General features: G+C 32.5%; 1 pseudogene; it reads left to right on the top strand.

Moving 5' to 3' along the window:
* Positions 1–1,716: 1,716 nt before the first annotated feature.
* LOC121366731 lies at positions 1,717–5,024 on the top strand (annotated as a pseudogene).
* Positions 5,025–11,717: the final 6,693 nt, after the last annotated feature.

The raw sequence follows: 11,717 nt of genomic DNA, 5'->3' as shown, positions 1-11,717 counted from the left end.
ACCTCGTGGCGATATACACGAGATCTTAAATGGGGCTCTCCTGTTCCATTAGAGGGATACACTGATAAGTGTTCTATGTATGGTTTGACGCAAAACCTATTGGGTAAGAAGAGAAAGAGGGTTAAATTGATGATTAATTCTCTCTCTCTCTCTCTCTTTTGTTAGTTATATATCAATAACAGCTTGTTATACTGACCAATGGGAACAGTGGTGGAAGATCCTGATGAGGTATATCCATTATATATCCATTTTTAAACCTATATATCCATTAGGTAGAGTTTGTTTCAGTTCATGGCCAAAGACAATGGCCATTTCATACTGTTGTTTTCCCCTTGTTCTCTTATCAGTACTAGAGAGAAATTATACTCTCCTGAATAGTATCAGCTCAACAGGTGGGTTGTCGTAGCAACGACTATAGTTACTCATTACTGTTACTATAGCAAATAATGCTACCATGGCAACCATTGTTTCCATGGCATCAATATAGTAATCATGCAATGTTTTACTCGTTAGAATATTTGAACTATGAAGATGGGAAGTTCTCAAGAGTCGTGGTGTTAGGTGTGTTTGGTAATGATGCTGCAAGATACTGGTATAACTGCCGACATATACCGGTTTTTACCCTGTTATATGTGCGACCTGAATCCCAGGACTCTGTTTTAGCTGGGCTGATTAGTAATGAAGAATAACAGTGAACTGTTGAATAACCTTGGAAACTTTGTTAATAGGTAAGTATCATGTGATTGTCATGTGACACTATGTAATTAATCAGTTTATTATTACTACTACTTGCTAGTCACATGATTATACAAAAATTTCATGTGATGACAATATAATATCATGTGACTACATTTATAGAGCTTTGAGTTTTCTTAAGAGCACATTTGGCTCCGTTATTCCATCAATGACCCTTGCTCCTGATGACTGTGTCCTCTTAGCTCGTATCACTAAAGAAATTACAAGGTTATATTGAGTGCCTAGAGAAACACAAGATGCGGTGATGGTCTCAGACATATTCTAATATATCTCGTCTTGGAAATGGTCATATACAATATCATAAGCCGTGGGAATTGGTCAAGGGTACTCCTAAGACAAGTAGTAATCTTTGTATTGTTATCTAGCCATTTATTGATTATATGTTATACAGCTAAAGCAGGCAGTTTACTAGGTATATGTGCTAATATTTGCTGTCTTATTTCTGTATTACTACAACCATACATGCCAACAACTAGTGAAGAAATTCAGAAACAACTTCAAGTAACTAGCTTATAATAACCTGTTTACCTGTTATGTTACTATACCAACCATTGTAGGCTCCACCAGAATGTAATGTGATTACTGAACACTTTGTTCCTTTTTACCAGCTGGTCATAAGATTGTGTGAGGTGAGAATACCCTACTTCAACTAAATACATCACACGTATAATATGTCAGCTGGTCTATATATAGTTCTCTTGGATATGTCATCAATGAGTAGTCCTAAATATAGTAACACAATGTCTATAAATAGATCTTTTTGTATGTTGCTAGGTAACATGTTAATATATACTCTTTCTTCAGCCTTTTCCATTGTTTGCTAAAATTGATGAGGCTAAGGCTGCTGAATTGAAAAAGAAATTTGGCGGACAAAAAGTACAAACCCCTGTAATCAAGTACACATTATTAAATGAATTGTGTAGTCGGAGACTAAGTCTAAACCAGCAGCATCTATAGGGAATGAAAGATGAAAAGAGGGCGGAGCTGGAGGAGGAGCTTAAGAAACAGGTACATGATTGACTAGTATGTGATGTACTTTAATTTATAACTGTTTTAGTCTGAACTAGTTCGTACTCTTAAAACTAGTTGAACAGCTGCTAAGAGACAATTGATTGTGAAATAAACAAAACTTTTGGCTCTCAAGTCCCAACTGGGTGTGGGCGGGGTTTCCAAGAAAACGACAAGAAAGGAAAATAAAACTTGACATTGTTAAATCCACTAGTGTTAAAGATGTAGTTCTTTTCAAAATGATTCCGTTTTTTAATAATTTTTTTTTGATGATAAATTTGATCCCATAATACAAATTTGACAAAAAAGTAGCTAAAATGAATAATTTACTAGTCTCATACCCAACTCCAACAGTCTGGGTATGAGACGATTTACACTAAATTACATTATACATGACTATTTGTGTATTGATGATGTCTAGCATTTATATTCAGCAAAAAATTTCTTACAAGTTTCATAACTAGTTATCATTATAGCACAGGCAGGGGCTACCTTTGCTACCCTCGGTGTAAGTCCAGCAAGTAACCCAGACAGACCAAATTCTTGTACAATGTTCCTCATCACCGTGGTGATAGACCCAACCCCAATCTTAATTGAGAGCCTGTATGTTACTTCTCCAAGTTCAACTTGCATATGAGTTTTAACCACATCTAGTGGGGTTGTTATCACAGCTGCCACGCCCCCAGATATGCTACCAGCGGCAACAGGAACTAGAGATTGATAAGATGGTGCAAAACTATTAGTAAATTTAACTTTTAAGTCTTCGTAGCCAAGCCAAAAAAAATTATTGAAAATGGAACATCTCTTAGCAACATGGGGGATAACCCTCGCCAGAGACTAAAGATTCCATTCTGCGAGACAGCTGTTTTTACTACTGTATAAATATCTTTGAAATTATAACCAGTTCTAGATTGTAATTTAGTCCGTATCAATTCAATTGGACATACTGTTGTCACGGCAACTGTGCGAGCAATCACACGGCAAGTACGGAGCAATAAAATTCCGTTCTCCAGTCCGGAAACCGAATTTGACTTTCATGATCGTAAGCAGTGTAATAAATAACAGTCACTGGACAGCCATAGCAAGTGTAGGGGACAACCCTTGCCACCAAGACCTAAAAACCTTCGATACGTGCTAACTTAACAAAAGTATCGATGGTTCCTGTAAAACGTGGGGGGACTCGTACCGTGCGGTCCAAATGATGCACTTGGGCATTGAGTTCAGGGACGGTACATATGCATACGCCATCTAATGCTGCTCTGCAGTCCCATTATGTAACAGGGTTTGACCACGGCTTGTTGCCGTTGAAGACGCACCTTGACTACATCAAAGGGTGTGGTTAAAATTGATGTGAGGAGAGCACCAGAACAGGATGATATTAGTTGCTGTATGGTGTGACTGATGGGAGGGGATGAGCATACGAGGACATTGTGGAAAGGGTTTCAGTGCTGTTTAATTAAAGATTGTGAAACATCACTAATTAATCATCAATTAATGTGTATAATTATTAGGTGACGTACCTTAAAAGATAATGTAACTGATTCCCATAAACTAGCGATATCGCACTTTTCCTCTTATCAGTTATTTCATCAGGTCAGTCACACATGTATAATTACTAATTGTGGCGTTTGCCTTTCAAATGGGGCGTGTTTGTATATTGACCACGCCCACCAATAGGAAGTAATGACTGTCATATGACATATGATGTAATGGTGACAAAATATTAACATCTTTTGTAAGGAGTTATTTCTGTTTTTGTGAAAGGAGTTTTCAGGATTTGAGAAGAGATTGAAGCATCATGTCTCGACTGGAGAGTATCCTAGGAATGGATGTATGAATATGTTAGTTGGATGAATGGATGGTGATGGATAGATGATGAATTGATAATGGATAGATAGATTGATGACCTTTAATAATCATGATTTGTTAAAGTGAATGGATTGTGATTGTTTTAATATGGATGGATGGTAATCTAAATGGATGCATAGAAAAACATCGTTATTCTTAACCGACTTGTAATAAGAGGAGTTATTTAACTTGAAATTTGCTGCTAAGCAAATGGAAAGAAGTGCTGTTAAATGTGAGAAAGAAGAGAAGGCAGAGAAAGGAAAACTAAAGAAAGTAAGTCAGTAACTGTTGTACAATACCAATGACTAAAAATACTACATACATCACAATTGTAGTATTTGATAAAGAAACTAAAAAATAAAATAGAGACTTATAAAAAAACAAACTCTAATAAGTTTAAATGTGATACCTACAATAATTGTTCAGTGAAATCACTCACAAAAGAAGTAGACACCATCTATAAGTCACACACTATAAGTCATCCTCTATAAGTCATCCTCTATAAGTCACACCTCTATAAGTTGTACCACCTAGTATTGTCTATAAGTCATCCATAGTAGTAATCTATAAGTCTTTATTATATTCATCCTCTATAAGACATCCTCCTTATCACCCTCTAAAGTTATAATATAAGTTACCCTCTATAAGTCACACATCACTTGTAATTTTTTTTGTTATAGGCTCTCAATAGTAACATCGAATGTCTTTATCATTATTCTCTATGGAGACCATGCTATAATTAATAAAAGATTAAGGCTCTTATTAATAACTAGGAGAATGAGTTCTCGTTTTTTTTGTTGTATCTTCAAAAAGTACAAACTGAAGGTGCTCGTATCCATGGAGAAATGCTATAAGACAAAAGAATCAGGCTCTAATATAGAATGAGTTCTCGTGTTGACGCTGTATTAATACAAATGCTTAATAATGAGAAATGTAAGATAATAGATGAATAATAGAATGGAAGGGGAAAAAGGTTGTATTAAGAGGATAGATTGAATTGACCATTGGATTGATAGACATATGATAATGACTGATGTAATATTTACATTATTATAGGTCACTAAATCTATGGCAGGTGTTGTTAAGGCAATGGACTCAGCATTGAAATCAATGAATTTGGAAAAAGTAAATTCTAAAATAATAAAATTTTGCTTGACAGTCTGTCTCAATTTTTTTGTAATGGTGTGTTTTTTTAATGGTGTATTTTAGGTCACACAGATTATGGATCAGTTTGAGAGAGATTTTGAACATCTTGATGTTCAGACTCAAACTATGGATGAAGCTATGAGTGGAGTAACTACATTGAATGTCCCCGAGGTATGTCTAGCCATCCATATATCCATTCATCTAACCATTTATCCATTTAGGAACAAGTAGAAGGCTTAATGCAAACAAGCAGCTGACGAAGCAGGGTGAGTTCTTAACACATGATAGTCATGTGACAACAACACAATATGCATGTGACCAAATATGGTAGTCACATGATGATATTGTCAGAATAGACACCATATAATATTTCATTTCCTGTATATTCATTAGTTATACTAGTTATTAACTTTATCTCCTTATAGATTGGAGTTAATTTAGAGCTACCTCGTGCTTCAACAAACTGCAACAACCACATCAGAAACAGGTCAGTCATGTGACCTCATGTTAAGGATATATCATCTTTTTACAATATTAACCAACATTTAGTTTTTATTGACTGCCTCTACTACACCACAAATGCTCATGATAATGTACACATTATGTATGACACATATAATGTGTAGATTATCATACTCTAGAATGTACTAGGAGACATAATCTTTTTATTTTCTCTTTTTTGTTTGCTTATAGGATGAACTAACTGCTCGTTTAGCTCAATTAAGGAATTCTTAGATGACCAGTCTCTGTATTTTTGCCACATTTGTCATATTTGGTTTTATCCACATAATAACTGCAAACTTGTCCTCTATATATTTTAATGTTGTTTAGTACATGGCTATATGTGTTGTCATAGTAACATATAATCCTATATATTAATACTATTGTTAAATGAATGTTTAATTTATTGTTTACATTTAATTAACGAAGTAGTGATACTCAATCTGATTGGTCCATTGGTTGTCATGGTGATTGTTAATATGACTAGTTGACAGTAAAAATGACTTGGAAAAGTCGATAATTTTAAAATATTCAAATAATTCAATATGAATTAATTAATTTTAATAATTGGTGAATACAAACATTAATATCTTATTACTTATGTAGACAAAAAATTGAATCTGTTTTACAAAATTAATAAATATTTACATTATTTTGATTAGAATGATCATGAAAAAAAGGAGAGAAATTAAAGGAATATCGGGTTCATTAAAACTATTAACTAAATGATTATCATCATCTGAGGAATCAGAATCACTTTGTCCTCCCGTTGCCCCTTAGGTGGTTGTTGTGATGAATCACTGGGAGGGCGGGGATTGACTAGATCTAGATGCAGCTGGATTTTCCGTAGGAGGTGCTTGATAATCTCTTGGCTTTGTACCTCCTTTCGTTCTGTATATTGGGATAATATTAGTTACTATATATTTAGTAATGGACTATTACTATTTTTTAGTACATTGGTCTACTTTTAGTTTTTAGCATATTCTCAGACAATAATGTATGACATTGTGAATGCATCAACGCAACGAATGATGATCCTAAATTTGTTACTAATAATAGCAACTATGTTACTATATTTTTAGTATAAGCTCCTGCAGTAACTATGACAGAATTGTTATGATATTACATAGTTATTGTCAAATTTTACATTAGGCATAACAGTTGCTATGGTTACTATCACTAGTCCAGCCCTTACTACAACATCTTCTATAACTTTGATCCACATGAGCATTTCATCTCTTGTGCTGGCTTGAACTGGATAATCTTTGCCTTCAGTGTACAGCAAGTGAAGACATTTTGATGTTTTTGCAAGGTGCTCTGCAAGTGAGTTAGCGAGAGAGCAGGATGAAGAGAGAGAGAGACAGAGAGAAGAGAGAGAGATTACAACATAACACTTACTATAGACAGACAAGATATATACAAAGAGAATGTAATAACTGATGTATGTATTTCTTTCTAGCTTCTTACCTTCACTGACTATTGCACCAAAGAGAGGAATAACTCCAATTGGCTTTTGGTCTGAAAAAAGAAAGAAAGAGTTGTGAGACAGTTTCTACTCAGTATAATATACATACATACATATATATATATATATATATATATATGTATGTATGTATACATGTATAATATTTGCAGGATGCATGTTAATGGAACATTAGCTTGCTGGCAAGATTGCCCAACTTCAATATGACATGTACTATAAAAATTACCATTAAAGTACTACATTCTCTTCTGGCATTATTACATTACTGATACATTATATCTTAATGTAATAATGTGTACCATAAGTATAAGACCTTTACTAATAATTTGATGTGTTAAGACATAATGTTGTCCTAAGATTGACATGAATGGAATTATTTTATTGTATGGTGTGTGATAAAGCACACTTTAAATAATTACAGCTGCTAAATTACTATAGTATATATACTGCTAACGCTAAACTATTGTATTGTATTGTATAAATATTGTTAATTACAAGTGTGCCAGCTAGTCCATTTTAGACACATCATTATCAATATAACAATATACTCTGTCCAATTAGAATTTTACAGCTGCTTGTGGAATTACGATACAGTTAGGCAATGAAACTGTTTCCTCTGAAAATTCATAAAAGTGAGATACAAGATATTGTATTGAGAATACACAGTAATCTATTCATGTATTTTAATATATTTATTTTAATGTATATAATATTATAAATAATATATTCTAACTAGTTATTGATAGTTATAACTAATGTATTTCTTTGGCAAAAGCCCCAATATGTATCAATATCAATATCGGTCAACCCAAATAGAGGAGGGTACTATTATGAGATGTTAGTTTTAAGGCACAACAAATAAAAAAGATGGCTTTCTTACAATATATAGTTTAAAACTTTAGTATGTTGTATTAATAGGAATTGTAAGGATAAGAAAACTACTTACGTAAACAAACAACAACTAACTGCAGCTGTTTAATTTGAGAGTTTGATAGGTACAGGTATATATCAACATTTTGATAAATGTCAATGTACAGGTATATATCAAACATGTTTTTTCAAGTCCATGTTGACTAGAGGTGTGTTATTATTCATCATGTCTAAGTGTATATCAAGGTGTCTTTATTCAAAGGCCATGTGTGACCTAGAGGTATATACAAGTTTGTTTATTCAACCTTGTATCAATGTTGACTAGAGAGAGATCAAAGTAAAGTTAATTATGTTGACTAGAGAGAAAAGTAAGGTTATTACCATACATTATACATATTATACTTGTAACCCTTGCCATATCAATGTGGGCAGTGACAAGGATTACCATATTTAGTGTTGCATTGTGTGTACACATAACACATTATGTATGTATAGATGTACATATGGACATATATTTGTATCTACATTACATACAAATACATGTACACAAAACATACATGTACATATATGTAAATGTACACATGTACATGTATATATTCACTACTTACCACGCAATGCTTTATTTACCATGTGCACTCTTTATGTGTGTGTTTGGATGTCCTAAATGTACCACATGTTATGAACATTCTAGTTGTGTCCTCCTGCATCATTTTAGTATCAATTGTAAACCAAGCATATAGAATTTAAGACTACATCTTTAATGGAGGCAGATATATATGGCAGCCAATAAATTAATAGTCTCAATGTAACGATACTGTTATGAGTTCGATACTTCTGGAACGCCTTCTTGTGGCCTTTAACATCTATAGTCTCTCCTACTCAATGTTTTCAAATTATTAACCTTTTATGATTATAGAAGGAGTAATTTTGGTTCATACAGGTAGTCATATGATACCGTGTCATAGGATATCTGTTATCTGATCAAAGCATTTCCTGAGATTTTTTGGAACACATTTATAAGTTAATATACATTGTGAGTACACTTGATTATTTTCTTCATGATCATTGATTACTTTGGACTATGTCTTGTGTATACAGAAATGTTTTGTTTTATATATTATTGGTTTATTATTGGAACTTTTGAGAGTGACTAACAAAATTAACCTTCACAACAACAGCTGCTGACACACATAGCAAACAATGAATATCATTATTTTTACACCATTTTCTTATTTTATATGTGAGTATGAAAGTAAACAATACCCACTAACACCAATCATTAGATTTATATTCACCACAAATGTTATATTAATAGTTATCTTATCAAGCTTTCTCTTCCTACAGAGTTTCTATCAACTTTCTCATAGCACATACAATGAAATATATCACTTTATAAAACCTGTTATTTCTATTGTTGCAATACAAACTATTATAGATCATAATTATATATTATATTGTCAGTGTACACATACAATGACTTCAAGCACTGAGGCTGTGAGTGGTATAGCATTGTAGACCAAAGTTTTCAGCATTAATCCTTATTTCTATATTAACCTGCTTCTGTAGCTTTTAATATTTGATAAACTTTAAAATTGTTGTCTATGAGATCGTTAAACGACAGCAAGTTAATAGTCATCCATAACACCTGAATATTTAACACATAACATCAACCAACAAATTTACTCTCTCAATTACCAATGCTAGCTCCATACGTTAATGTATATTGTATTGCCAATAGATATCAAACTCATTAGCTTGTAACTACATGTACATGTACATGTAGATATTACTACTTAACACATAATGTCCCTAATTATATCACAAATTAAGTATATTGCCACTTATGGTAAAACATGACAAGAAATGAATATAACAATTATGGGTGTGGCAATTAAACAAGATGTGCCTAACATTAGACAACATTCTAGAATACCAATGTCCTCTTAACTATATAATGTTTTATTACATGATAACTTAAATGTCACTGTACAGCTTGTGTGAACTTTCCTGTGCGTAGATATATAAAGTATAGACTTAATACTATATAATATCAATGTATATTGCCCATTAACTGTACAGATAGTACTTGTAGCTTGGTATGTTAGTAAATAAATATGTTTATTTATTTTTTATTAAAATAAATTTTATACATCGAAGTGTTTGCATGTTTTGCAGTTTCAAATTGTTTTGATGACGTGTTAACTACATGTATGGGACAAGAGCCTTTTTAGTACTGATTGTACGTAACAAATGAAAGGAGCAAATGAATAAAACTCGATATATAACTATCAAACAGATGAGGAGGGACAAATCAGTGTATTAATCTGTACTATGTACACTTGAGATGATCATGCAGTGATGTTCTGGACTGTGTTTTCACTACATATATAAAGTGTGTATTTCATTATTGGATTGTACATAACCATTGAAAGGAGTATTTGAAATAAGATGTATATTGTAGCAGTCAACACACAATGGCACAATGACTATGAACACTGTGAGACAAAGGTATGACTGGTCTTACTTTCAATCTGTAGCATGTTGTGGTTGCTCCACAGCTATTAACCAACATCAGGTGATATTACTATATATTATATTGTCATCTATTTACTGATCTATTTATTAGCTATCCATTAGTCCATCCATTCAATACTTACTGTTCTATTTTGTATAATAATACATTCCCTCTGATGTTAGTACGAACCATCTGTCCAACCAATTGCGTCTCACGTGTCCTTTTTTTCTTAAAAAAACAAATCCACTTTTTGAATCTCTCCACGTTGTTTGAGTTTTTAACTGTTAGTCAAAGCCTTTTGTCTCCTGGACATTATGAAGTCTAAAACAATAAAAAACAACCATTAGTGATAATGTTTAAAATAAAGATAATAAAATTATATACAAGAGGTTCGTTAATGTATGCCTACACTGTTCAATATATGTACAGCTGGGTTATATGGTTGATTTAGGAACATCAATAATCATCTACTAATATATATATATAGTATCATGGTAATAGTAATATTACATTATAGTTGTAATGCAGTCATATATAGAACAATTAATTTTTACAAACCATGAACAAATATGTCTCTACTATGACAGGGCCTATGAGGACAAGGACTGTATGCCTTGTAGCTTCTATGACTTACATAACACACACATGTAATATTAATAATATCACAATGTAATTCAATAGCTAATTGTATCAACAGTTATAATTTGCCTCTACTAATGATCATTACTGATGCTAGCCATAAGATCATAGTCATGTAACTACAGCAGTTAAAAACTAGTGATAGCGTCAGACTCCATCACAGGTAAACTAAATAGGTAGTATATACTTATATAGGTAACCAAGGTAAACTAGCAGTGGCAGTCTAAGATTTCTAAGAGTGGATGTTTTAAGGTGACAAGTAATTGATAGTCAATTATTATAATCCTATATTTTCTAATGATATCAACATATCAAAGATTATGTTTAATTATACAATAATTCTAGTTAACCAATTTAATAGTGTACAAACCAAAACCACTCACCTTCTAAAGATATTCCTCGTTAGCATTGATTTGCAAAACATTAGCTTGGATATGGAAAGTTAGTTAACAACTGTGATGTCATCTTAGACACTATCTATCAATAATGGAATATCTCTGTCCTACGTATATGTTCTCATCAATAGAGCATACTAGTTATTCAGTAAGAATTTTGTTGTGTTATAGACATTGAATATTATTAAACCCTTTTAGTCTTCATAACTGTGCCATTATTTAACATACTCTATCAATACAGAAGTTGACAATTATTTTGATAAACTGCTTTAAAAGGAGTGTTTAGTATGTAACTTGAACAATACATGAAGTATACATATATGAATCATGGAGGTTCATGTCCTGAGTTTCTAAGGCTTTTTTATAATGCTGAGGTTTAACTGTATACTGATGTAGGAACCTTCTAGACTATTGTTTTGGTAAAAAAATGTTATCCCCCCAGTAAAGAGGTTTGACTAATTTATAAAAGTATTAATAATGAGTTTTTGAAGACTTTCCTTACAGCAGAAGAATAGAAGCTGGCTTATATTAGACCAAGTGTATTTGGTGTCTATAA

This window comes from Gigantopelta aegis, unplaced genomic scaffold (assembly GCF_016097555.1).
Source record: "Gigantopelta aegis isolate Gae_Host unplaced genomic scaffold, Gae_host_genome ctg6876_pilon_pilon, whole genome shotgun sequence".
In the NCBI taxonomy this organism is placed as follows: domain Eukaryota; kingdom Metazoa; phylum Mollusca; class Gastropoda; order Neomphalida; family Peltospiridae; genus Gigantopelta; species Gigantopelta aegis.
Note: the sequence above shows the minus strand (reverse complement) of the source record. Positions and strands in the feature narration are given on the sequence as shown.